The sequence below is a fragment of the Meleagris gallopavo genome, chromosome 8, assembly GCF_000146605.3.
Source record: "Meleagris gallopavo isolate NT-WF06-2002-E0010 breed Aviagen turkey brand Nicholas breeding stock chromosome 8, Turkey_5.1, whole genome shotgun sequence".
NCBI classification, from domain to species: domain Eukaryota; kingdom Metazoa; phylum Chordata; class Aves; order Galliformes; family Phasianidae; genus Meleagris; species Meleagris gallopavo.
The window spans coordinates 25,315,814-25,342,982 of NC_015018.2; the positions used below are offsets into that span (position 1 = coordinate 25,315,814).

A 27,169-nucleotide genomic window follows, 5' to 3' on the forward strand; every position below is an offset into this window, starting at 1 on the left:
ACAGAGCCTCAAGGGGCTGCTGGGCTTCATGACCCAAAGTCACCACTCGGAGATTGGTGCTGCTGTCCTCTGGGGCTTTTCTCTGGGATGCATAGAGTGGAGAGCCCTTTCTGAGGGTTTCAAGAGCCCATCCTCATCAGCCCGAGAGCTGTCACAGCCACAAGACTGGGGTCTCTTTTGTGGAAGAAGGCAATGTGAAAGACATACTTCTGAACCGTCTTGTTGAGACTGTGTCACCCTGATAAACCACCGATCCAGAGACATGTTACTGCAGCCTGGTGGCTCAGGTGTTTGTATGAAGAATGGATGCAGGTGTCTGATGGCATCAGGCCCTTAAGACTGGGCTGGGAGGAACGGTGGGTCAGCTGCACCTGAGCTTGCCTGCTTAGGAGAGGTGCTTCCCACTTCAGTTATAGCTGGGTGGTTGAGTGGAGGTTGTGCTGCAAACACTAAAATGCCTGAGTTTTGGTGAGCACAGCCTTTGGTGTAAAGCTACTGCTGAATAATCTAAAGACAGAGCAGATGTTTCAGAGAGAGAGCAGCATTCCTTCCACTGGTAGATGTCCATGTGATCCAAAAGCAGAGGTTGAGCTATTAGGTGCATTTAAGGTAAGCTGAAAGGCCTTTGGTCTCCAGGAGCAGATTGTATTCTGAAGCTTTGGGAAGGAGGTACCTAGATGGAGGGCAAGGCTTGACTTTCGTACCTGCAATCCTTTTTGGGGGGTAAAGTTAATAAAATAATCTGACTTCACATAATCACAGAATTGTAGGGGTTGGAAGGGACCTCTAGAGATCATCAAGACCAACCCCCAACTTCGTATCTTTGTACTGTGTGATGCAAAGGCCTTTGCACTTTTTCCTGGTGACCAGCAATAGGATTCAAAGGAATGGTGTAAAAATATGTTAGGGGTGGGTCAGGTTGGGCAGGGGTCATGGTCCTAAGCTGCCATAGTTCAAGAAGTTTAGGCAATGCTCTCAGACATAGAGTTTGGTGGTGGTGTTTGTTTGTTTGTTTGTTAGGGGATGGTTCTCTGTGAAGCCAGGAGTTGGACAGCAATGACCCTTGTGGATCCCTTTCAAAGCAGGACATTTTATTAAAGAATGCACAAGTGCATAATCAGAAGAGCTAAACTTGCCAGTTTTTATCTCAGTTTGAATTTCTATTTAATACCACACATACTCAGATCTACAGGTGTGGTTTGTTCTTTTCTGGTGATTGCTCAATACAGGCTAGATTTTAGTGCAGGGCTGTAGTGGGAGTCCCAGGGCTCCTGGACTTGGCCCAACTGTATCTCTGATAAGTTAGAGATGAGTTCAAAATGAAAGGCAAGAGTAGTTACGAGAGGAACCCACCACCTCAGTAGCAGAACTGACAATAAACAATGGTTATTTCTTCCCTGTTACAGGTTTTGCAGGATGTCCTAATTACCTTGACATTATTAGTGCGGAAGTTGTGCTCTATCCACCCACTAAGTACAGGAAACATGCCCAGTCTGTAATTCTATCCTTCACCTCACATGCCTCTGATGGGATGGAGTCGGAAAGGAAACTAAATAGCCTGGAAAGGTTAACCAGAGACAGAGAAATTAACCCTTTCATTTTCTCACACTGGAAAGTGGATTTGGTGGGTGGTGCCATAAAGGGAGACTGTTTACTTCCAGAATAACACAAGTCTTTCAGTATGAAATATGATTTATTTATTTTTTTTTTTTTTCAAGTGAGCATGAGATGCTATTATGCAGCCTATGTCCTTCAGGTATACTCAGAAAGCACATAGCAATTTATTATTATAAACTGATTGTTAATTAACTTCTTTGTGTTGTGTTATGGGCATGAATTTTGAAGGGCTATATAGGTCTGGATGTCCTGTTTGAGTTCTGGAAAGGGAAGCAATGAGAACATACTCATTCAGGCAACAGAAGCTTCAGATTCACAGGTTGAGTCGGCTCGTATCCGTTTCAAATGCTGTTCTAATTTGTTTCTATAGGACAATGAGGATTAACTGAAGGTAATCTCTTTACAATAGTTTAATCAGTATAGGTGAGTCTGTTAGTATCAGGATCGTGTAAGTGTAGAAATAATTGTTTAAGTCAGAGCAAAGAGATGGGCAGAAATACTGGAGAGTGGAGTGAAATATGCTGGTAGAAATGTTTATTTCCTGTTGTAGCCATTCAGTAAGAGGTAATGACTGAATGCAAATAATCTTGCACCATTTTACGTGCACACCAAGTATGTGCACACGTGAGACCCTGCACAAGAGAAAAAGGATTGGCTGCATATCTATTAGCAGAGCTCAGCTTTTCGCTGTTCACCCATCCTGTATCCTCTGCGAAGGAAGAGGCTGGTTTATGAACTTGGTGTATTTAACTATGCCATGTCTTTTTACAAAGCACTGCGGTGTTGCAAATATTTCCCTCTCCAAGGGGTCTGGAGGGGCAGGGAGCTTTTTGTGCTCAGCTCTGAGGATTGCCGTAGGAGGGATTTGCAGTGCAGAAGGTTGGCTTTTGTGCTAACTTGTTCTGTGTGCGTTTCCCATTCAGACATAAAAATCACTCTGCTTGAAATTGCCCATCTGGTCTTTGTGACTGAGGACAAAGCCATAAAAAATCAGGATCAGGTTCTCCTTGCCTTGCCTATTCAATACCATCAGCACTGAAGGCAGGATTGACTTGCTGTAGCAGGGTAGGAAGGGAGGGGAGGAGGAGGAGGAGAGAATGTAAATTCCCCAAAGCAGTATAAGTCCTGAGAATTTCAGGCCTGAAAAATGTTGTAACTGAGTTACTTGTGGGTTGGAGCTTTTCTGAGCAGCAACTTCACAAAACTGGGAATTGGGTTTACATGAAACGCTCACTTTGAAACCATGAGTTGTGGTGTTTGTGCTTTGTGGGTGGTTTCCTTGTTTATTGTTTTTTTTTTTTTAAGAAATTTTTTTTTTTCCTCATCCCACTTGATAAGGCTCATTTTGAAAATGCAAGCTCAATAGGAACAAAAGTTAACATTTTTGAGCTTCCTGAATTGCCTCTGTGATGTTTCTGTATTTCTGATGATAGTGCAAGTAAGGATGCTGAGAAAATGGGAGGAAAAAGGGGCCGTCATGGTTCTATCCCTCTTTTTTTACTTGACTCCAGCTTCTCAAAATCTCAGCCCTCACTATTGTGTTTTGAGAAACTTGCAGACTAAGCACCTCCGGGTGATTCAGCTGACATTTATTTCTGTTTTCAGAACTTCTTACTAAGAAAAGGAGGGGAAAAAAAAGAATGCATCTCTCTCATTGCAAACCTTTTTCAAGGACAACAGACTAATTTCGTAACACTTTATTTGCATCTGGAATCGATTGCTCCTGTCATCAGGTGACAGGCAGAGCTGGAAGAACAGGTTCCTTTCTGCCAGTTCCTTTTGCTAATTTGACAAAGGAGCTTCTGGGCTGCAAGCATATCCTGGAGAAGCACAGGTCATGTTTATTTTCCTGCTCCTCCCTTCCAGCAAAATGGGAATTGTAGGGACAAGTGCCAAGAAGGCTGTGTGAGGAAGGGACAAGGACTTTGCACGGTGGCTTTTTGATGGCATCGTGTGAGTGCCCCAGGATGGTTCCCTGACTGACATCTCTGGGCTGCTGCGGGGTGATGTGATGCAAGAGCGGGCCTTGGAGAAGGAATACGGGAGGTTCTGGAGGCTGACAGTGCTCTCATGAACCTGGAGAGCAGGTGTAATGGGTTTCAGCCAGAGACTAGGGAAATATAAGGCAAACCAGAAAGGCTAATTAGAATCGTAGAATCTTAAGGTTGGAGAAGACCACTAAGATCACTTAGTGCAGCCATGAACCCATCACCACCATATCCACTAACCGTGTCCCCAAGTGCCACAAGAAGCTGAAGAAGAGCACGGTGCAACAAAACCCAGCTCACATTATCTTTTGTTAAAGACCAGTCTACGATTTCTCTCTTTGGAGCATATTCATGTTCTCTGCTCTTGGGCCTTTTGCTGCAGGATGTGTTGAGGTGCCAGATGTGAGCGTGATTGAGTTGGGATGTTTTAGTACAGACGGAATGAAATTCCCCACTTCCCTCCCATGAACATCACTTTGACATTTGCAGCTTTGAAGTGAATTGTTATTTGAGTTCCCTCTTTATTTCTCTGGAACTCAGCAAGGGAAAAATAAAGCAAAATATATGCTGGGAAAAATAAAGCAAAATAAACGAACTTTCCAGTAAAGCCACAAAGTGTCAAATAGTTATTAGTCACCTCAGGACCAGAACAGCTGGTGGCTGTTTTGGGAATGCACAAGGGATTTTCTTTTCTCCAACCTGTGGTGGTTCAGTCACCTTTTGCACAGTGCATGGCCAGGGCTAACTGCAGGCTCCTAATTTTCTCATGTTCATCAGTCCCTGCCTCCTCCCCATCTAGCTTTCCCTTTGTTGTCACTGCTTTCTCCACTCGTTGTCCTTCCTATTCTTAGCTCTCATTTATCGATAACGTGCTGTTATTGGGTGACCCAGAAAGATGTGAGTTGTAGGACTGGTACCATGGCAGCTGCGGGGTACGTTTTCCTGTTTTATTGATCTCCTTTCCCTCTGCTGTGAAAGCATACAGAAATATCACCTTCCCATTCCGCAGAGCTTTCAATCTGTATTGGCAGTGCAGAAAGATCACTTTACACCCTTTTTTGACCAGTCTGTTTTCTCCATCGTTAGGAGAGATCATGCTGGTTAAACAGTGATGGTGAAAGCAGGAGTGGATTCTCACATGTGTTTATGATGTCTGGAGTGTATTGAACTCTTAGCAGGCTGAACTAGCTTCTGAGGAAACTGGCCTCTGAGCAGAAAACCAGAAATAACAGTGCATGTGTGTGCATGGCTGCCCTCAGGGTGGACTAATCCCATAGGGCTCAGAAGCATGCAGGAGAATTGGAAAGCCATGATTTAATCCTCACTGAGATGGAGATATTTTTGAATAGTAGCACGGTTCTACCATCATTTCTCTTTCACTCGCTACTAAAGTTTGCTCTCATGGCTCACACAACTTGGATTAACGGCAATGGTGTTTGGGTTTTTAAAAAATATTTCTCAGCAAGATGTAGATCTTTATTCCTTGTTGCTGTTAACTCCTGACTTAACCAAGTAGGCTTGTGGACCCCTAAGTGACTCTTGCACCCTTTCTGTAGACCTCTAAGACTCATTAAAAACCCTGATTAATGTGACTCTTCTCATGTACAGGTATTGCATCTATCTCATCATCCCTCTTGCATCTGTCCCACCAAGGACATGTGGCTCTGCAGTCCCTTGGCCTCCTCCTTTTGCCCTAGAGTGGGCTTGGGTGGCAAGAAAGCTGTGTGGCACCTCCAATTCATGCCCATGGGGATGGAAAGCTGCCATTCAATCGTCATTTGGAGGGATGCATCCAACCAGCTGAATGTACAGTTGGGATAGCTTAATGGACATAGGTAATTGACTTTGTTGTTTTTCTAAATGGTGCTGATGGCATTCAAAACGACCCAAAGCAGGATGAGGTGGGATGAATGGAGTGGGGATGGACAGGAACTGGAAATATCTGTGGTTAATGTGATAAAACAAAGTGGAAAGCCTTTGAAGACTGGCTTTGGTAAAGTGGGGATGCTTGATGATTGCTCTTATCTGTAGCTCTGTTTAGAGGGATTTAGGTATGTGTTCTTCCATTATGTTGAAGACACGTTTATCCACTTTAATTTGAGTGCCAAGAATGGCAGGACTTTTTCCTCACTGTTCATTCACTAATCTTCTCTGGAGAACAGAGACCTGCAGAGAACTCTCCTGAACATCCCTGCTGCTTGTGGACATGATGACAACTCCTTATTTCGAAAACCCATAACCTAGTGAGGCACTAGCAAAACCATCACACTTTTGAGACCTTGTTGGTGTTGTTTCTGGACATGGAGCCATTCTTTTCTTGTGTTCAGAAGCACAGGATTCCAGGCCCAGCCACCTGGTTGCTACAGGGGATCTAGGGGAAACTGACAAAATGGGTGACTTGTATGTTATTTAATTTTCAGTTCTGTATTCATAGTGTAAAACAGACAGAGACGAGTCCTACCTGCTCTCTACAGACAACAGGGTATGCTGGTCTGGACTGGGAGCACACCTTGGCCAGGTCAGAGGTTTCTCCTGTGTGTGTTCTTGTAATATGACTTCAGATGGAGTCAGAACATGAGTTAACTGTGCAGTGGGGAAATATCCTCAGAGCAGCTCCTTGGGATGCTGTTGTAAGTCTTCAGTTGTGGAAAAACAGGGCAATCAGACCTAAGTTTCTAGTGTTAAGGTTGGAGTGGAAAGGTATTGCAGCAAATATGTTTTTTTTTTTTTAGTTCATAAAAAGAAGTTACTTTGGAAGGTCACCTTTTAAGAATTCCTTAGTTGTTCTTGTCCATGTGGTGTGCAAGAAGCAATGCTGTTTTCTGTGAAAACAGTTCCACAGAAAGGGAGCACTTTGTTTTCACATATAAACAAATATATTTATACAAATCTCTCTGCTGGAAAGTCTGATTATGCTGGGCCAAGCACACCATATATTACAGAGGTATTAATTGCCTGCTCAGTTTCTGCAGTCGCATGTTATACATACTGTTACCCCTAGCAGTCCAACAACGGCAATGTTTTCCATCCCAAAGTGAGCATGATGCTGGAATACCACACTGGAGAGGAACATGTGAGGAACAGGCCTGAGCTGTGTTAAACCAATGATTTAACATGACTTAAAAAGAAAAAAGCCACCCAGGAAAACCGGATGAAGACATTTGCTACCATTCAGTTAAAAAGTCATTCTTTCCTGTTTTCCAGCAAGCTCTGGGCTTTCCCAGCTCGCTGCTCTGTGCTGGGATGACTGACTCATGAACCTGATAGGAAAATGCACCTGTTTTTAGCCAGAGGTTAAAGCAGTTCTTTGGTTTCTAGAGTAAACAAAGGATTTATTTCTGTCCTTAACAGTTACCCTGCAAAGCCCAGGAGCACAGGAAAGCTGGCAGGAACAGAGAGCTTTGAGCAGAGTTTGCTGAAGTCAGTGGGGCTGTGAAGTCTGTGCTAAGATGATGGCAGGTGTCAGTGGGATTTGGCCCCTACTTTTTACTGAAGGGAAAATGGGAAAGAAATTTGGTGCAGTGATTGGGTTAGGTGCTGGGTGCTCTGAAGAGCTGGAAGTGAGTGAGACACACATTCTCCTCTCTGCCCTGAGCTTTCCATATGCATCTTTGGCAAAAGAGCAACTGTTTGTCACAGAGATGTGATGGGCACAGTGGCATTTGAGGCTGCAAGGCTGATTTGAGACCATTGAGAACAGCCCTGGAAGTGGCTAGAATATTTGGAAATGGGAGAGTTGGATGTATCATGGAAGTCAGGAGGTTCGGTTAGCTGAGAGTCACTTATTAATCCCAAAGTGAGAAATGGGACAGCTTGATTTCTGCATAGTACTGAAAAGTACAAAGATGACATTGGATTATTCCAGGTCAGCACTCAGGATGGTACGGAAGCGAGATGGATTTAATTAGATGTGTGAGCTTCAAAGTGCTGAAAGCCTAATAGTTGGTGACCTAAGGTCTGATTTAAAGAAACAACAGCAGCCTAAACCTTAAGCTTGTTTGTTAGACCATATGGCATGAGTGGATTGTGTGATATTTCAAGTAAGGATGTACAGAGCAAAGTACCCTATGCATCCAAAGCATTTACCAAGATTTCCAGCTTTGCTAAGAAGAATCTGAACACTGACCTTGCCTGCCCTCCATCTGTGGTGCAGGAGCACAGCTGGGACAGATAGGAGAGAGGCTTTCTACCCTGAGAAATCTGCAATGCCCTTAGAGAGACCACGCTCATGCTTTTGAAGAATAGGAACACTTGAATTTTCAGTGTGAAAGATCCATGTGACAAGGAAATTCTAAATCTATTTAAGAAAAAGATGAGATCTTCAAAGGCTTGTTATCTTAATTTAATTTTTGTTTTGATTAGTGTTAACACATTTTGATTAGTATTGTGAAAGCTATATATTTGCATTGCAGGCTGTGCTTGCTTTCAGAGAACACTGTTCTGGGGTAAAAGCTCTCCTTGTGGCTCCTAGTAAAGTTTGTTAGAGCTACCTTTAAAAACTAGAAATGGACGTAAAAATTTGCTTTTGAAACTAAGACCTGCTGCTGCATGGCTAAATGTATGTGCTCGTGGGAGGTGTTTGAAGGGGAAACAAAGTTTTTTAAATGGCTTAATTATGGAATAAGCAGAAAAGTTGAGAAAGGGGAATACAACTTTGGTATACCCCTACTTGAAGTAATTGCAGCAGTTCTGTCTGTCACAGTATGTCCATGCTGTATTGATTCACAGGCTGGTCCAGCCCGGATGAGAACGGTTGATGTAACAAATCACCACCCAAAATGTTTCGCGTTTCCAGTGCCTGTTTGGTGATTGGCATCCGTGCTCAGCAGCTGCCCCAGGTGCTTCCGCTTTGAAGATGATCAGTTCCAGAGCCTTGCTTTCATCTTGGTCACATATCCAATTGAAAGGACCTTGATGTAACAGTGTCTGTTTCACATTTAAAATAGAACTGCTTAAAAGCTGCTTAAATAATCTGTATGTGTATCCAAGAATCTCAGAGCTTTGGCCATATCAGTTAGTTTTTGAGGCAACCTCCTGAGGTGCTCATTATCTTAATTTATATAGGACTTCAATGAGGCACAAAGAGTGAATGTTTTGCTTTGTGTCAGTTTTGTATCAGGTAAAGAATAGCAGCCCATGCCAACCTTCATGAGTCATCCCAGCGGGCTGACAGCATCCAGCTGCTTTGTGCCTGAAGCACACAACCCATAAAAGGCTACGGAGTGCTGCCCAGGCACAGCATGGTGAGGAAACCTTGCTGGTGCTGACACATGGAAAGGGACGAGGAAGGGAATAAGGAAAACGAAGAAAGCACAGTGGCCTCAGCCTGGTGCAGCTGATGGTGTAATGCAACTGTGCCCTATGACCACTCCTCTTACAGAGTGTGGAAGTTCCTCCAGGAATAGCGACAGAAGGAACTAATTCTTATCTCCTGTGACGGCTTTACTGCTTTTATGTACATCTGCACGTACATCCCTGCACCCCGCCATCTCTCCAGCAGCCTCTTGCTTGAAAAATGCTCCTTGTTCAGTATTACGTCCCTAGCATGTTGTTCTTAATTTCCTTGTGCTTTATTATAGTTTCATATCCACTTTGTCAGATTTCGTGTTATTTTCCATCTTCCTTAACACTCCATTTTTGGGGAGAATGTCTTTTTACATCCCAGAAGTGTTGCATGCTCTAATCACATCAGCTTACCTTTTCCTTACACTGAGCCTGCTATACATCTTCAAGCAGCATTACATTATCTACAAATGCTTCACTGCTTCTAGCTGCTCACTTCAATGAATTTCCTCACTTTCATGTGGTTCCCTTTTTAAAGGTAAACATTGAATTTGACAGTCTTAGAACAAGAAGAGATTTGTTCTTAGCTACATCTTACAGCAGATCCTGCTGCCAGATGGGATGAACTTCGAGTATCATTTATCCCCTTCCTTCAGATTCTCTACCTCCGCAAAAATGAGGCATTTCAGTTAAGGCATGAAAAATGAGTGACTGTGTCACGTCTTCTGAAATGCATATGGATAGAGCAACACACAGGGGCTTGCTTACATACGTACTTAAGGAGCTTACTTAATTGGGGCTTCTCTCCTCTGCCCTTGTTCCATCTTTTTTTCTTAACAGAGATTTGAAAGTTTTGACCAAATGGAGCATTCTTCCACATTTCTTCCTTCCCCACAGCCTTTAAACTCTTCTGTAATTTTAACTCTATAACTGCCAGCTTCTTTCTATGCCCATGGCCCACACCACGCTCCTCTGATTCCTCACCATAGCACTGTGTGTCATGGATGCTCCAGAACGGCGTGGCTCTTTCCCAGGAGATAAGTGAGGGCTTTTTGCCTATACAACAGCTCTCCTAAGCTTTCCCATGCTGAGAGGGAAGGAGGGAGGAGATCCGGTTTCCTCTCTGTCCGAGCGCCAACCCTGTGGCACTGCTGGGAACATCCGAGGGCATTGTGCAATCTGCGGAGGTGGCTCTCTGTGTAGCCTGGCAAAGCAGTGTCTGATAATGGCTCTCTCTTTCTTTGTATCACACAGTCAAGCTCGCGATCTCTCCAGCACAGGCAGCCCACGATGTTGTGTCCTGCAAGGCTGAGTGCAGGGCTGTGCACTGTGCAAAGCCCTGCGGTGCTTCAGTCAGTCATTCACTTGCCTGAGAGCTACATAGGCACAGAGCATTAAAGGCCCAGAAGTGCCTGCAAACTGGCAGAACTCAGAGAGAGCAGCCCTGCGGAGAAGAGCTTGAGGGTCCTGGTGGACAGATGGCTGGATATGAGCCAGCAGTGCGCTCTTGCAGCTCTGAAGGCCAAGAGCATCCTGGGCTGTGTCAACAGGGGGATATGGCAGCAGGGAGAGGGAGGGGATTGTGATTGTCCCCCTCTATTCTGCCCTCGTGAGGCCCAGAGAGCTGTGGGTGCCACATCCCTGGAGGTGCTCAAGGAGAAGTTGGACGGGGCCCTGGGCAGCTGAGCTTGTGGGTGGCACCCAACCCATGGCAGGGGTTGTTACTGGATGGGCTTTCGGGTCCCTTCTAACCCAAGTCATTCTATGGTTGTAAAAGGGCAGGAATAAACTGTTTTGGCTTCAGTTCAGTGGAAGTGCAGTTGCATCTTTTTCAGGAGGCATGGGAAATGCTTCTGAAGCTTAAAAACAACCTTATCAACTTTGACTTCTAAGCTATGCCAGATTTAATTTTCCAAAGGTCACAGTTTTCTTCTGCCATCTCCAAAGGCCGTGACAAATGTTCCCCTAACAAAGTAACAAATTGTTCAACACAATGCACTTAGCAATTACCTTGCCATAAAGGTATTTATGGCAGGTATAGTAAGATAAACCAGTTTGTTTCCTATTGTTTTTCAAAAGAAAAAAAAGGCTGTAGTCATTTTGTGGTGAGTTTGAGGGATAAATATAAATTGATGTCTTCATTGAATGCTTTCATGGCTCTTAAAAGATATTTATAAGCTATCCCTGTCAAAGATCAGGAAACGCACTCATTTCAGTATTTTTGTAAAATCGTTTGAGTTGGAAGGGACCATTAAAGGTCATTCAGTCCAATTCCCTGCAATGAACAGAGGCACCTCCAGCTATGCAGGCCTGTATCTACAGGTACACAAGTATTCTATGTATATATTCTGGGTAGCTATTTAAATTTTATCCAAAAATTGACCTCGAAGTATTCTATTGTTGCAAAGTCAGTTAAAGTTGTCCATAATACATGAATTCAGTACCTTTTGTGAATGTTCATTCCTATCTGGTCTGTATTTACAGGATCCTGCACTAATCTGCCTGGTATCACTGCCTCCTGCACAATGCTTTCACAATGCGGACACAGAGCAGCTCCTGTGGTGGGCACAGGAGCCAACCATGCAAGAAATGAAAAGCAAAGACTGTACAGTATGTTACTGTTACTGAATGCAAATGCAGCACGGATGTTAGCAACACAAAACTAAATCAGTCTGGCAAGAGGAAAGCCAGCCCTGGACTTGCATCAGCGGCGCTGATCTGTGGGTTCCAAGTGTGGCATCACTGCAGAGCAGGTTGGACGAGGCTCCCTGACCTCCTCTACTTGGCAGGCTTTCTTTTGCATTTTTGGCTGAGAGACAAACTAAACTGCCCTCCCCAGGCCCTCCAACTGGTCCCAGTACATCCCGGTGCAGGTGTGCTGGCGGGCAAGGTGAGGAGAGATTTAATCACTCCAGCATATGGGTAAGTACAGGACAATCCACACGGTGTGTTTCACCAGCATGACATAAAAATGAGGAGAGTGGGGAGAAACAGCTGCAGTGATGCAAAGGCTGTCTGTAGCTACAAAATGGGCAGATAAGAGTATCTTTTTTGTAGAAAAACAGGCAGTGTAACAGCTCTGGAGCGTGGATCCCAATAGAGCACCTATTTTTCAGGCTGTTTGTATTTTGGGCTCAGACATAGTTCCATTCCAGAGACAGCATATCCACAAAGGATTTCCAGCTTCTGTCTGAATATCCTGGAATGCCTGTGTGAGTAGATCCTTCCTCTGAACTGCCTTTGGCTTCACAGACCTCTGGTAAGAGGGAAGATCTTGGAGGTCAAACATCGAGAAATAGGTGTAAGGAGAGGGAATCTATGGCTCTGCCACCAAGTTCTTTTGCCATCTTGTACAGAACATTTCTCATATCTGTGCCTACGTTTCCAATCTGTAACGTAAAAATAGCAGTACTTCATCTCAGCCACGCGCTGCAGTCCTAAAATACAAAATCTTTCATAGAAAGCCTGCTGATTACCAGGTTAATGTAGAGTCTTGCCCCATAGGGCACTTTTCCTCCTACGTCTGTTTTCTCCTATGTATGGACTTTGCAGTGGTCATCTGTAAGGTAAACTGTGAAATCTCTGTGTTATGTACATTTGTGTCCAGCCTTGAAACGTTATTTCGTTCCCTGAGGTGTGTGTGCTGCTGTAAGGCAAATGAAGTATCCCAATCCCCTGTTAATTACTCATTAGGTGAGATTTAATGTGTGTATATGTGGGGCTGGCAGCCAGAATTGGATACACAGGGATGGTCTGTGAGCCAAACTTCTATCAGCTTTAAGGCAGGGGTGGTTGAGTAACTAGGGCAAAACGAACAAAATAAAATGGTAAGACCATTAGCTCTTTGCCCCAAACTTAACCCAACACCTTTCCTTTTCATCACAAGACCAAACTTGTAGTCCACATCAGAAGGCTGGGAGACCTGGGGTAGATTCACATACGTGCACAGAACAAATCACAGGTCTGGACTGAGCCAAAGCGTCACTTGGGACCCAAATCCAGATCTCACCTGTGACTGTTAGTTCTACCCGAACTTTGATATGGTATTGAAATTGGTATGGCCTCTGGAAAAAGTTTTAGGTTCTTCTGTTTATTACAGACATGTTGTTCCCTCTTTGGTACAAAGAGTGCTGTTTTTCTGTTAGAAGACCACAGATTTCCTGGCTGAGTGAGGAAGGCAGCATTAGCCACACCAATTTTGACAGAGAGCATTTGGAAATCCAGGTTGATATAGGCACATGGTAAGGAATGGCAAGCAAGTACACAATGGACAATATACCAAAGGAATCAAGTGAATGGAAAGACATCTGGCAGCTAGTAATGGGGGGCTGATGAGGCACACACCCCTCAAGGAAAACACTGTTCTTCTGGGAGTCCATGCCTCTGCTTGCTGATACAATAACCTGACACTGGTGGGATAAGCTGGGCTTTGAAACTTATCTAAAATGGGTCTGATGCTAAAGAGCTGTGCTCAGTGTTTTTGGGGAGCACACCTTTTCCACGAGCTGTTGCATCAGGGATGTAACAAAGGAGAAAAAAGCCACTTATGCTACAGCTCTCTGGGCTCTGGAAATTGTGCTGGTTTTGCTTTTCCTGCTTTCCACCATCTTCCACTCGCTCTGTCTCTGTTGTTCACCCACATAATTACATAAGATATCACCAGCTAAAGCTGCATCTGCCTCCTTAATGGATGGCTTATTATCAAGGGAGGCAAACAGAAAGGGCAAAAGCTTTTGTGTGCCAACAGCACTGCAGAGATGTTCATGTGCATTACAGGAGAAGGAAAGGGTGTAACCTGTCTGTCCTAATTTATAGCCAGATGGGCTGAAAGAGTCGAGGTGTAACAAAGGTCAGTGTGGCTGGGAATGAGGTGGAAGCAGTGCAAAGTTTCTCTCTTGACATAAAAGCAATTAATTCTCCAACAAAGTCTCTGTCTCATTGGGCAGGACAGAGCAAGGCAGTTCTGTGTTTGAATACCTCATAGCTTTGATCTTTTTTCTGGAAAACTAAGCTTGTAGCGAGTGTGAGGTGATGCATTGGGCCATGTGGGGCTGGCCTTGTGGGGTAGCAGAGCCAGCCTTTCCACGCCATGCTGTTCTGGAAAAGTCTCCTCATGTTCCAGTTACTGCAGCAATGCCAATACACTGCCACAGTGCCTGGGGCCTGCTCAGGAGTGCTGTGAGATCACTCCTCATGACAATTCCCATATTGTTTTGGCCACAGGAAAAGACTTGTAGGTGCAAGGAATAGTGAAAAGCCAAATGAGAAAGAACAAGGTCTATCAGAAATCCATCTCCAAAGATCCCAAGGTATGATAATACATAACCATTATTGATTGAAAGCAAGCCTTTAGCCCTGCACACATATCCCATTCCAATCAGTATATTGCGGCAACTGACTGCAGACAGGTTTTTCTTTTATTGATGCTTAAAGCAAACAGTTGTATTGAACTCAGCACAGAGCTGTATTAATGTCAGGTGTCTGGATGGGTTTCAGAAAAGCTGATGGAGGATAGCAGGGTATGGTTTGATCAGGGGGTGGGTTTTGCGCTGCTGCCTGTGCTGGGCAGGAGACTGAAGGGTTGTGGAGGGCTCCACCAGCCATAACATCCATGATGATTGCAACTGTAGTTTCATTTCATCTCTCTGTCTAAGTAACCTCCTCCTTATTTTATTTTCTTTATTTCCTCTGTGTTTCCCAAGCAGAAAATCTAAGATTCCAAGTTGCATTTTGAGAAAGCTTTAAAGTGGACTTTTTCATTACGTGAGATGACCCTGAGTGTCGGTAACAAAATCTGCGGGAGGCAGGGGAGAGGGAAAGAGGAGACTGCTCAGTAGGGGGTGAGTGCTGATGACTCTAATGAAGTCACAGTTTACACTCTCTTCTGCTGACTTGTGCCTCCTCTAATTACTTTCTGAATCCTAAGAAGCTGAACTGTGCCTTGCCTGTTCATTATGTCCCCCAAGTTCACTCTCCCCAACAAGCAGTGCGCTCCCCACAGTCCCTGGAGGCACTTTGCTGCTGCTCTGGTGCACCAGGCGCGTTTGCTCTGCGTGTTGATGTTTGTGTTTTCTGTGCTGCTCGTGTTTTCCAATTCCTTGGAGCAGTGAGGATGCTGCTGACTTGTCAGAACTGCTGTAGGATGCTGACTCGAGGTTACTGCCTATGGCCTCATTACATTAACAAGGGATATTTTGAGAAATACAAAAGACAAGGCATTTATTTTCTATGAGAGAGGGAGAGGAGAGAGAGAATGAATGTGTGCGAATGAATGGACCTCCCCCGCAGGTTTTATTACATCCCTCCACTGCTCAGTTAGAAATGACTGCCCAGCTCTCTCCCTGCTGTTTGCTAGATGGCCTCTGGTTTGTATTCTCAGGCAGTGCAGCCCTTCTTGAAGAGCTCCTTATACCCACCCTGGGGCATCTGAGTTCCTGAAGCGGGCACAGCCTTTACAGAGTTGGCAATGGGATTTGCAGCTTCGCATCATCTTAAGGCAGATGTAAGTTAAGTCTACTCTGGTCTTGTTCCTTCCTTGAAGCCAACATTAGCACTGATGTGATGGAAAGTGAGTTAGTTTGGAAAAATGAGTTGTCAAATAAGTAATGCTGTGAGGAAAAAAAAAGAAAGTAATTATTTCCTTATATGCTTGCCTTCCAAAAGTAGCATTGCCAACTGGAGGGATGTGTGGCCATGGCTAAGGAGAGGGTGGACCCCTTCTTCCCTGCTCAGATGGGCTCTCACCCTCGAGGGAGAATATCAAAGGGGAGGATATAGCCTACAAATCCTCTATCTTAAAGAAAGGGGACCTTTGCACAGCCCACACCTCTGAGTCAAAGGGAACATCTTTGTTCTCTTCCTCCCTGTTGTCAGACTATTGGGAAGTAGTTGACGCAGCCCTTATCAAAGGAAATGCGATCTTTTCCTCTGCTTGTCTACTCAGTGTTATTATGTCAACAGAGATCAATAAGGCTACACAAATCCTATTCTATTACCAGTAGTCAGCAGCCTTGAGTTTAGCATATTATCATTTCATGCAATTTACAATTAAAGCCTTAGATAAGATTAATTGCTTTCAAGGTGAGCCTTTACTATTATCTCCTTATAATGGAGTCTGGATCCAGTGTAGCATGGCTTTATGTCGCTGGAAGAAATCACAAACAATTTTGCAGTTGGATTGAAAAGATTTGTTTAATAGGCCTTGTGTTTCTTCTCTTAAATTTCTCTTGAGAGAAAAATAACTCCCTAGCAAAAAGCATAACCAGCACAAATAGTGAAACTGGTTAAGAATTACCTACAACTGGTTTTACTTTTAGTTGCTCCAAGTATAAATATTTTAGTCACCCTGATCTTCTTCTGAAGCCCCAGATTAGATGAAATGCAGCAGTACTCCAAAAGAAAGCAGATGTAAGTGCTAGACAAACTGACCGGATTCCAGCACCTATTCCTGACAGTTCTTCTCCATACAAAAAGCTGAGAGAAGGGAGAGAACGGGACACCAAATTCCACCACAAAACACAGCTGCTTATTTATCTATTTGTCATTCTGCTGCAGTTGAGTGTTATGCCCAGATGAAAGAAACCAGCTGGCTGCAACAAAAGCACTGGGCACTCTTCTGATGGAGGCACTGCAAAGCAAATCCCAGCTTGCTGCGAGGAATGGATACAATGAGAGTTGTGTGGAATGGAGGAGATGCCACTGTGGCTCCTGCTAAAGTGATAATGGTGAAAGAATTGAGCAGGCTCTCTGGTGTCTGCTACTATCCATACATCTCAACCACAGCTTTGAGTAGAACGGATGAGTAGTATGATTGTGACTGGCCTTACAATATGTGGGCTAGGAAGAATTAACTTTGGAGGTAAGTTTTCCCACATGGGAAAATCACCTCTGTTTTGAGGCTTCTGACTGCTTACATTTTTCAGTCCTGTCAACTAGAAGCTTGTGCTCTTGCTATTCACACTTGAGGGTTTTAGATATTGTTCTGATTCTCAAGAAGATGGGCTTTCTGGAATACACCCTATATCACAAGTTTGTGGTAGAAGCTTTGTTTAAACTACTAAATTGTAACACAGAAAAGTACAGGAGTTAGGGGGGAAGTGTGCACCTCCCTCTCTGTCCTTTCCCATTCTGTGATGAGCTCCTTCCCCATTCTGCAATGAACTCTGCTTCCTAGTTACAAGATCACTAAGCAATTATCTTCTCATTGCTGAAGTATCAGCAAACCCTCCTCCACAGCACTGAAAATGTTTTGAATTATAAAATGAAGGGTGAGGTTTTCCAAGCGTGGCTGGGGAAGCAGAATGACTTGTCCCTAACACAATGAGAAGGGACAGGATCTCTGCCTCATCAGGGCAGCCCTCCTTGGGATACCATGGCTGGAACCCTTCAGACTGTCATGCGTCGGGCAGCAGACGACATCAGCTGTGGGTGCTGCTGTGCATCTTTAACAAAGGACCTCTTTCAAAGACATAGAACTCCCAAGCTGCTCTTCTGTGGGTATCTGACTGCAGCTTCTTCAGATACAAGTCATCCCTTCAGTTAACAACTCTACCTGACAAGCAGCTGCAGGGCTGATAGGATTCCATGAGGCACTGTCAGCACTGTTTTACTGCAGATTTGATTACACATCGAGCACTCAGCTCATGTAGGCTCCCCATGGCAGGAGGTGTTTGTCTCTTGGATGAGGGCTGGCGCAGCGCCGTACCACGCAGTCTGGTATAGCTGAGTAAGTGGTTTGGTGTAATCCAGATCAGGATTCCTGGGAAAGCTCTCTGCTTGTACCAAGCTTTTAGATGACTTTCAGTCAACCATCAACCCACCCCACCATGCCATCCAAACCATGTCCCTCAGTGCCACATCTCTACTTTTTGTGTGCACCCCTTGGAATGGTGACTCCCCCACCTCCCTGTGCAGCCTGTGCCACTGCCTCACTGCTCCATCTGAGGAGAAATTTTTCCTAATGTCCAACCTGATATTGCTAAACTAAGGTTATGCAGGATAACAAGAATAGGTCATACAAAACAACAAGATAAAAATGATGGTAGCTGGTAACGCATTTGATGGTGAAGGAGATTTTAAATAGTCCAGATATAAAGCATATCCTTGGGGCGCTGGCAAAGATGCAAACTTCTCTCCCACACAACCTCAGTCACTCTTGGAAAGCCAAGTTCTGGAATTTTAAAAGGCAAAAATATTACAGCAACAGCAACAACAAACATGCGAATCAGATGTTAAATGACTACTAATGATTTTATCAATGTGTTGTGTAAACAGAAGGAAGAGGACAGAAAGAAGCATTCAACATTCTTCAGGGTTTTGCAGGGAGGTTTCAGTTTTATAATGGCTTTGTGGTGTTCAGAGGAGGCGGGTGCATGGACTCTTGCAGTACAAAAGAAGCCAACGTAAGAATCAAGTAGCAAGATCCTGTGGGAAGTTAGGGTTTTTGTCTAGACAGCTAATTACAGCTTTTTGCAGAACCCAAATGCCTGAGAGCACCTACAGCAGATGGCAGCGTTGGTGGGCATCCTAGTGAGGTCCCCACGGGGTGGTCACACACTCCTGCCATTGCACAGTGTTCCTCCTGCAGGCCATGCTGCTGTAAGTGGAGATGTGACAGTCATGTGGATGTGTTGTTTTCTCACCACACTGCAAGTCTCCCTGTAGATTGTTCCATCCACTTACTCAAGCTTGCTCCCTAGCATTAAGATTTTCAGGCCTTTTCCCCACTGACTCTTCTCCTTCACACCCTAAAAGCAATAAAGGTGTCGTTTTATTTTGATAAGGACACTAGAAGGTTTGGAAAAAAACTTGGCGTTTGTCAGCACGACTTCATTTTACAGCTGTTCCTGAGCTGTAGTCTTTCTAACTGGTTGATGGATTCTAATTAAATTGTTTAGCTGACAGTTATTGGTTTCGTGTAGGGATATGCTGAGCCCATGGAAAATTTGGATGTTGACAAAGGTCAGCAGAGAATCACTGACTTGCTAGGCATGCCACATATAGCACTTAAGTACACATATTAAGTAATGTGAGTCGTTTTGTAGAAATGAGGTTGCTTTTCTGTATTTGGCTGCTTTCTTTCTTCTGTTTTCAAAAGCAAAACACATCTCATTTGCTGCAGAAAACAAAAGCTTGTTGGGATCATTACAGCTAGTACTACATCCAGGCCGCTGTTTGACCATATTTCCTTTGAAGATGAAGCTGGTTCCAGAAGGTACACTGGCCCTGGGCCCTGATCTTCTTCCTGTGGTTGTGGCCTATGCTGTGACCTCAGCAATGAAATTACTGGAGGGTTTTTTTGGATGTTTTAACCTGGCTTTGCAGAGCTTCCCATCCTAGCAAGTCAAAACAGAGCATTATCTGCTGGATTAGTGAGCTGAAGGGGAACTTGGAAGCCCCAACGCCAACACAAAGGAGACAACAGGAATCTTACTCTAGAGTTGGGGATGCAGACAGGCACAAGCAGGGGTGGAAGGAGGAAAAGGTTTTCCCGCTATCAGTTGCAGCAGACTGTGGGATTGGCTCCTAATGGTGTTTCATGTCTGCATGCTGTTGGGGCTGAAAATAGGCCTGCTAAAAAAAACAAGTTGTGGTTTGGTGTTGGGTGGATTTTATGTGTGCAGCTCCCAAGCCCGGCCCCACCACCACTTGCAGGAAAAGTGATCTGGGGATTGGGCTAGCAGCAGGGGAAGGAGCCGGCATGGGATGTGCTGAGACGCTGGGGGATTCTTCAAGGCCTGTAGGAATAAGTTGTGACACACTGTACAGCCTGATTCTTGCTTTCTTTTCCTGCTACATCAGTATGTTGCCTGCCTTGCCCTGGTCTTAAGTGTAGAGATGTGGTAGCCCATTGATCTTCCTGCTAACGTGCAAGTTTAGCTTTCATTTCTCTGCTGGTTGCTGTGATGAGAAGCCCCCAAAATGTTTCAGTTGCAGCCATCATGTAAATCCAGGCCTTGATGCAATTGAAGATATTTGGCCCTCCTTGTAATGCAGCTTTAATTTTGGTCCTGTGTGGTTTAAGGTACCAGACCCTCACTGCAGTTTAAGGACTCAGGATCTCACACCATTTTTAGTGGTATATGGATGCTTTGAACAAAGCATTGGAGAATTTTTGGTGTTCTTAAAGACAACCTGAGGTCAGAAACAGAGTTTTCTCAGGAATTCTGTGGCCAGAGCAGGAAAGAGGACCCAGGTACCCTGAGCTCTTAATGTTCAGCCTTTCCTCCCTTTCCCCTAAGCTGCCTGAGAGCATGTTTGGAAGAATGCCTGCTTGCTCAGATACGGTGCAGACCTTCCTTCTTCTCTTCTCACAGCTGCAAGCTTCTAGGAGGTCCTTATATGCTCAGCCAGAACGCGTCACTGTGGGTACGTAGACAGAATGTCAGAACCAGGACTGAGTGTGTAGCACTGAGAAGAGAAATCTCATCTGTGCTGCAGAGCAGGAGCTCGGTTTTGGTTGTGATTCTCCATACCAGCTGGTCTGAGTAATTACATAATGTATCGAGCCAAGACATCCTGCCTTATGAAACAAGTAAATTCATTTATAACCATCTTTTAAAGCAAAGAAGATATACACTGCATGTCCTCCTTTAACTGCACTACTTTTAAGAGTGCAATCAACAAGCTATTAATTAGCTGGCTAGCATAACAGTCTCAGAGGAGACTGTGCCTTTTTTTTCTTCTGCCCAAGACCTGCTCTGGTATCAGGAGGTGATGGGGTAGGTGCCTGCTGTGGCACATGACCTTTCTCAAGGTGTGAACAGAGCTTGCTTGGTTGCCTTACACTCATCACAGTATCTGCAGGGTGAGTGCCTGGGAACATATCGCTTTCCTGATTACATCTGTGCTGTTTCTCCCTATGCAGATTGGGAAATGTATATGGGACAGGCTCCACACAGGGGAACAGCAGGGCATTGCTGTAGGTACTAACACTAGCAATAGGGAAAGCTGGCACTGTATCACTGCTCTCTTCTTGGATCCAAGACAAGGTCTCACTGTAAGGTACAGAGGAATAAGGCCAACCACAGCTACTGCTTCCCCACAAGCAGACACGGTACGTTATGAAGACAAAACCCCGGGGAAGCAAGAACTCCACCAGAGGGGGAACAGGTGGAGGAAACGTGAAATACATCCCAGCAAATCCATTATGGACAGTATTAGCACTTCATCTGCAACGCATGACATTGTATCACTGTTCCAGCTGCTGAATCTTTGAAGTGCCTTGTGAAACTTGTTCAGAACTCTGGAGGAGGATTTAGCTGCTGAAGCTCCCCGACCTGTTTCAGCAGGGGGGCTGTGAGCAGTTGGCAGTTATTGGCAGGACGAGGCTGAGGAGCTAATGCTGGTGCTAGCAGGAAGGAGGCAGGCTGACATCATGGGTTAGGACTCTGAGGAAGTATTAGTAAAGAATAGCCTGCTTGTCTTTTCCCTGTAAAATACAAAGCAAGGATGCAAATCAACATGCACACACACCTGTGGGTGATTGACTTGCTGGGCTGTTACTGCCTTATCCCTTGCACCTGCTTGCATAGCTGCAACACCCAGATTTGACTCTTGGGGATTTCAGGTGTTGTGAAGACACATCTTCTGTTGGGTGGTATCCTTGAAAATCCCCATGCTAAACAGAGCAAGTGCAAAGATAATAAGCGGGTGGGGGTGGAAATGAAGAGGTCAATAAGAAGGGAAGGGAAAAGCTTTCGGATGCCATTCAAGATAAGATGGGTGGATAGAGATGGAATGGGAATATTTCAGAGGAACAAGCCAGATCTAATACAAGTAGAAGCCTGGCTCTTCTGGGTTTAGTTGGGCCAGGTGGGGATCTAGCCCTGCAGCACAGCAGAGAGAGCAGCTAAGCCAATCTCAGCTTCCACAAGTGTATTGTGCCTCTACATAGCAATATCTGAAAGAAAACATTTAAGAAAATTTCTACCATCTAAATAAAAGCTTCTCTGGGCTAGTTTAATTTGTATAGTGGATGTTTTTAATTTATCATGTGGCTTGATGCTACAGCACTCACTCCACGTGGTTATCGCCAGAGCAATGGCAGCAGCGCATGCCACATTTTCTTCTTTAGAAATACAAAGCCTTGTCTCACAGAAGCTCAAACATACCCTGGCTGATGGGAACCGCATCCTTCTGCGTGATGATTTAAAAATAACATATGCACATGCAGAGCAACAAGACATGCTTTCCCCTGTTCCTGTAGCTTCCTGAGGGCACAGCCGGATGTTTTTAGGCCATGCGAGGGATGGCCCAGGGAGAGGAGCCATGTAAGAGTTAGCAGGGATGGGTCTGATCACAGGACGTGGATGGAGAAATGGGTAACAGATAGCAGATCTGATCGCAGATCAAATTATTACTCTGTATACAATGGAGATAGAGGTCTGCTGCAGACTTCTGTGTCATTGTGCCAGTGCTGAGTGATTGTATTGCCATACACTAAAAAAAGATGGCAAGAGGCTATGCTGGTTTGAAACCTGACTCAATGTTTTTAGAGCCTGACTAAAAACAGAAGAAAGAAAGGATGGTTCCCTGCATCTGGATCATACATTTCTTGGGTTACAGTAAACAGGGCTCTTTTTTCCTAGAGGATGTTTAGGGATATCTGAGATTCCAGACATTGGTGACTTGTTCTTCACGAGTATCTGTATCAGAGACTTCATCTATGGTCATCATAGACAAACATTCTCAATATTCAGTGAGTTATGTGGTTACACAGAACTTGCTGCTTAACAAAAACTGCTTTGAGAAGTGTTGTGCTGTAGCATGTTCCTTCTTGTTTTGTGGGCCTGGTGCAAGACATGACCAGCCATGGTCCCTCCTTCGGATTGTCTTCCACAATTTGCCAGATTTGAGAGAACAGAAGGATGAAGAAGCATTTCTCCTGGATCAGCTACACAACTTCTTTTGTATATTCAAGTTGGATATTAGAAATGATTTCTTCTCAGAAGAAGTGGTGGGGCACTGGTGCAGACTGCCCAGGGACTTGGTGGAGTCACCATCTCTGGAGGTGTTTAAGAACTGTGGAAATGTGGGACGTGGTTTAGTGGGCATGGTGAGGGTGGGTTGGGTGGGATGGTGGTTGGACTTAGTGATCTTAGTAGTCTTTTTCAACCTTAATGCTTCCATGATTCTATGATATTTAACTCCGTTTCTCTTGTAAGAGGGCTGCAGGAGGCTCATCAGGGCCATGCTGGCTTGTAACAAGCAAAGGAGCCACTGTCATCTTGGACCTGGGTGACTCCTGAAGCCATCTGTCCCCATGAAGCTGAGCTATGTCATATGGCTCTTGACTTTGTGATGGCTGCTTGTTGGTTTGTAGCAGAATTGGCAAAGGTGGATACTGCTCAAAGCAGCTTCTGTACAAAGAGACAAGTCAGTCAGGTCCAAGATGGATCTCCAAGACCTGTCACACCGGAGAGTTGTGTGACAGAGGTCTGTCACATCTTGGGGGGCACTGGAATGGCAATGAAGGAGAATCAGGTGAAACTATCAGGTAGCAGTTTTTAGAGCCAACAACAGAAGATGTTATTTTTCACAGAATTTGTCCTGCACACAGTGCCGAATGAAAAATCCACGGAGAGCTCTTAAATACAGAGATACCATCTTTGGTTCAGGAAATATCTGGTATTTCTGGGGAAGTGTGACTACAGGCTTTCCTGGGGTTTATATCTTTCTTAAGCATCTGCTACTGGCTGCTGTCAGAGACAGGATGCCCAGCTATGGCCCCTGGTCTGTTTTTAAGTGAGACCAGACGGATTGGCTGCCACTGTCCCTGATAGGTACAACACCCTGCTTCAAAAATCACCATCTTCCCCAAGCTCATCTGCAGTTCCCTGATTGGATGGAAGCTTTCAGTACATAATTCTGCTCAGTGGTGGTGAAGAAGACCTGTGCATCCAGAAACCTTCATGTTGTCGGAGTGGGATGGTTGTTTCTTGGGAAAGGCTCACAGAGCCACAGGGTGCTCAATCTCTGTGCGATGTGGCCCTGATCAAGCTAGCCTGGCCCATAATGTGTGAGGGAAGCAGTATACTGCTGTGTTGCTTTCCATATGTTAACACAGTTCTGGTGCCTTTGGGTAGCACAAGAAAAAGGTCCTGCTGTTTTACTAAGCACTGCACAAAGGTTTCCAGGACAGTGCTTGGAAATTTGTTAGATTCCAGTAAAACCTGTAGGTTGCTCAAAATGGCAACTTGGTGATTGTATCGTCCGTGCTCGATATTACCAACACAGATTTCAAAATGAGACTGGTGAAGGAATTCAGAGAACTTCAAATTGGTCATCTTAGTTGCCCTCAAGCCTTTTTGACATTACACTCGCACTGTGTACAGGGATGGGAGCAGGGGCAAGAGAAAGCAGTGTGCTGCATTTTGTTGGTTCTGTAAATCAAACATGTCCAAGATGAGCAGCATGTATCTCAGCTGCTGGTGTCCATGTCTGGCTCTACAGAAATGCTGCTGGATCAAGCTCCAGCCTGTAACGAGCTTGCCCAAAAAATAACCAAGTGCTCTGGGAATGTCTGCAGTAAAGCCTCATGCTGGATGGGAAATACTATTTCTTCTCTGTCCCATGATATGTGTATCAGAGGTGAGTCAGCCTTGCAGGAGCCATAAAAGTGTAAGCAGTAGTTTTTTCATTACAAACACTTTCCCCCAGGGAGCAAAATTAAGGGCCTTGTTTGAAAGAACTGAGACCCTTCCTGATAATATTTTGTTTTGAATTCTGTTCCAGTCTCTCAAAGCTGCTGCTCAGTACTCTTTACTCCTTAATGTTTCTATTTTTTTTCCTTTTCCTGGAGTAGCAGTAGGACAATGACTCATTTCATAGGTAATCTAGAAATAACTTCCCTTTTACAAGAAGACAAATTGCAAGCAAGGAAGACACAGTCTCTTGGGAAGCAGTGTGCCCTTTGGTATAAATCCAAACTCTCCTCGGGCCATCACAGAGTTGGATTTGGAGGCAGCAGTTTGGTGCATATAGACACAAACTCAGCACCACTAACACATCCCAACAACTCCATCGTTTCCTCTGGGCTTCTGCCACAGTTCTTCACAGGCCCTAAAGCCTCAGTCTACACCCTGGTGTGCCTCACCAATCCCTCGTGTTTGGGGACTCCTTCAACACTGGCTTAGAGGTGAAGGGAGCTGCTCCGCTGCCAACAGCAGCTCCCATTGCTGCCTGAAGAGCAGCAGAACTGACAGACCACCACTGGTTTTAGACCAGCCCCTAGACAAGGTCCTGCACATGTCATTCTACCACTCACAAAGCTGCAGTGCTCTCATTATAGTGTGTGTGTGAGGGGTATTAAGATAGATGACATGATAACCCATGAACCGAGGTCAGATTCTGCTGTGTGCGACATCTGCTAGCAGCTTTAACTGGCAGTGAAGCTTCAGGCCAAATCATTTATATTTGATAGTCTGAAAAGGTAAAATTTACTTTATTTACAGTGATTAGTGTTTTCTCACTTTTTTTTTCTTTTTAACTTAATTTGACAAGGGGGAACTTAACTCTCCAGAGGCAATGGAGAATCTGCTTTAAATATCAAGGAGCCTACAAACATGAACACGTAAGAGCCAAAACAGGAACTGATGCTCTTTTTCCAGTACAGCTGGCCATCAAGATGCCCATCATCTGCTCATTGACTCTCAGCATCCCAGACACCTCAGAGCTGTTTGTGAGTGTCCACAGATGTCCGATTGATTTATGGCTGAACGACTGAACATGCAGCACTACGAGGGCTGGCTTTGCCCTGCTCTTGGCACTGACCAGCACAGCTATGCCCAGCTCCAGTGAGTCAGCTCAGTGAGCGCTGAGCTCCCGCTGCTCGCCGGGACCACGGGACTCAAAGGCCACCAGCCCGGTTTCGGTGCCCTGGTTTTCTTTGCTCGCCCGGCGGTTCCGCCCCGCGCCCCACCCCGCAGCGGCGTTAATGATGGGGTAGGGATTGCTCTGGGCAGGCAGGAGGTGTGGGTCACTCTGTCGGGGCAGTGAGCTGCGGTCAGTGGGACGCCGTGACACACTGCCCCGAGCTGCAGCCATCGGGGCTGGGCTGTGCTGCTGGGAGTCCAGGGATGGCCGGGGGAAGGTGCCCTCAGAGAGCTAGGCAGCAGGTGATTGGGATCAGTTTCCCAGTGATAAGATTGTTTTCTTCTCCCAAACTCTGGGCCTGGCTCTCTGCAGTTGGGTGCAGCGCTGCCCAGCTCTGTGGCCAGCCCCAGCCCTTCCCCGGCCCAGGGATCACTGCCAAAGCCCAGCACAGGGCAACCACTGAGCTCCTCTTTCCCTTTTGAAAGCTTATATAAAAATGATGATAAGCTAAATCTAGATCTATGCAGCAATTATGTGGGATGCCAGACCTTGCACCTGTAGCATAATACATAACAGAGCCAGCTAACTGCCTTGTCTAATGATTGCTCTGAACAGCATACAAATCACATTATGGGGGGTGAGCTGAGAGCCATTTTTCAGCTGAAGCTGATGAGCTTGCAGAGACTTTCTTTGCTCCGTTCTCCCAGACTGCAGGTTTGTCCTCTTCTCCCTGGAATCCTTCCTGTTATTTTTCTACCTTCCTGTCACAGGATGCAACGTTCATTACAATAATAGATCAAACTTTGAGTGGAAAAACTCTGCTTTACGGTTGTCTTTAGGATTTCCCAGTTTCATTTCCTGCAACCCATAATGAGCAGGTGGAGTGTTTTCACAGGATGCTTGGGTGGGCAAGAGATGCCTATGAACGTTATCCCACCCTAACCTCTCAGCTGTCACCTTGAGGTGGGATAGGCCATCTCCTGAGGAACCTTAAGCTAGGAGCTTGGATAACTGGAGAAGACCGGCTCCTGAATACCAGTCAGGCAATGGCAGAAGATGACTCCCGCTTTCATGATGGAGAAGACAACTCCCACTCTCTCTGGGAACTTAAAATGTCCGTCTTGATTTCTTAACCTGGAATGTGCTTTGGAAACCCTGTCTGGAGAGTCTGCTTTGTCTCTCTGCACCTAAATACTTTTGAAGCGTGGTCAGAGATGTTCCCAACGTGTGCTCTGGTTTCTCTGGTGAGAGACACAGGAGGAAGTTTTGAGGTGGAAGAGCAGCATTGGTGTCAATTTGTTTGGAAGGATTTTTGTGGACTGGACTTCTGTGGGTTTGCCTGCTTCCTGTTACTCTTATGTTATCAGCATGAAAATATTAAATTATGTGACCAATATAGCCAGTAAGACTGGCCACAGCTATTATATAACGTCTGGTTGCTGTAAACATCTCCATGATCGTTTCTT

General features: G+C 45.1%; 1 long non-coding RNA gene across 3 annotated transcripts; it reads left to right on the forward strand.

Annotated features, from left to right (window-relative positions):
- The first annotated feature begins 127 nt into the window (after window positions 1-127).
- On the forward strand, window positions 128-27,129 carry LOC104912005. Of its 3 annotated transcripts, XR_004160536.1 has the most exons (6): window positions 128-609; window positions 5,214-5,440; window positions 11,373-11,810; window positions 15,268-15,390; window positions 16,443-16,746; window positions 25,392-27,129. It is a non-coding gene; the product is annotated as an uncharacterized LOC104912005 (long non-coding RNA). The 3 variants fall into 3 exon arrangements; XR_002117240.2 differs by lacking the exons at window positions 15,268-15,390; window positions 16,443-16,746 and having other exon boundaries at window positions 143-609; XR_002117242.2 differs by lacking the exons at window positions 11,373-11,810; window positions 15,268-15,390; window positions 16,443-16,746; window positions 25,392-27,129 and adding an exon at window positions 8,334-10,444 and having other exon boundaries at window positions 148-609.
- The last annotated feature ends 40 nt before the right edge of the window (window positions 27,130-27,169 follow it).